Here is a 1,253-nt window from a genome sequence, read left to right as displayed (position 1 = left end):
GGACTGAATCAGTCGTGCCTCATCCTCTCCCCTTTGGACACTCCCCCCTCCCCCTTCCTGTGGATTGAATCAGTCGTGCCTCATCATAGCCGCCGACCGTTGCCTACTCGTGCTAACGCCCACCTCTTCCCCCCCAAAACAGGACATCGCCAGATACGGCGAAGCGCCCGTTCGAGAAATCCTGTCCGGCCCCGATCGCGAACGCTACATCAACAGCGAGGACCCGAACAGCGCGCAGGGCCCACCAAAGACATCCTCCTCCAACCGCTCCGGCCATTCCACCACCAAGGGCACCTCGCATCACCACCGGCACAACCGAAGCATCGACGATGGCCGCGCCTTGAGGCCCATGGCCAGCAGGGAAGATTCGCAGGCCAGCTTGCACGTGCAAAACGTGCGGGAACGAGGCGGATCCGCCGCCACCGTCTTCTACGGCGCCAGCGCGTCGTCACGCGCCCACAGCCCGACCCCGAGCGGCATGAGCAACACGGGCTACTTCAACCCTAGGGCGGGATCGACCCCCGACGGCCAGACGTCGCCGAACAACAGCAACAGCAACAACCACAGCAGCACGAAAAAGGGCATACTCGGTCGCTTCCGGCGGCACAAGGACAAGGACAAGGAGGACGCCACGGCGCGCCTGCGCTCGACGCCGACGAACGACTCGTCGCGCTCTCTCGCCTCCAAGGCCTCGCGTGCCGACGTCGCGCGGGGCGGCGGCGAGCAGCAGGCTGCGGCTACCTTTCCACCCAACTGGCCACCCGCGACCGACCAGTTCGGCGCATCCCAAGATGGCCGGCCGCCGCAGCCGCGCGCGGCGACCTTCAACAACAAGTTCCCCTTTGCCAAAAAGGGTCGTGTCATGCGCGGCGTCGAGGAAGACATGATCGGGCCCACCGATCGCCGAGAGGGCGGCCGCGCTGGCACCGTCTTCCATCTCGACACGAACCTGAACGACATGGAAGGCATTCTGACGAAACCTCCCCCCCTGACCCCCATGGACCACACCTTTATCACCAACATAGTCGATCCCGAACGCGTCGAGAACCCGGCCACCGGCACCGCCTCGGCGCACGACCTCGTCAAACCGCCCACGTCCGACGCCGCCGCGACCGCGACCGCAACCGCAACCGCGACCGCCCCCGTCACGATAGCAGCCGCCAACGCCACGGCGGCGAACCCCTCGACCGCGCCCAACGCCAACGGCTCGTGGAACGCGCCCGACAGCTGGGCTGTCCGTCGCAACACGGAGG

This window comes from Verticillium alfalfae, genomic scaffold (assembly GCF_000150825.1).
Source record: "Verticillium alfalfae VaMs.102 supercont1.5 genomic scaffold, whole genome shotgun sequence".
NCBI lineage: Eukaryota > Fungi > Ascomycota > Sordariomycetes > Glomerellales > Plectosphaerellaceae > Verticillium > Verticillium alfalfae.
The sequence above is the reverse complement of the archived record's forward strand: the minus strand, read 5'-3'. Positions refer to the sequence as shown.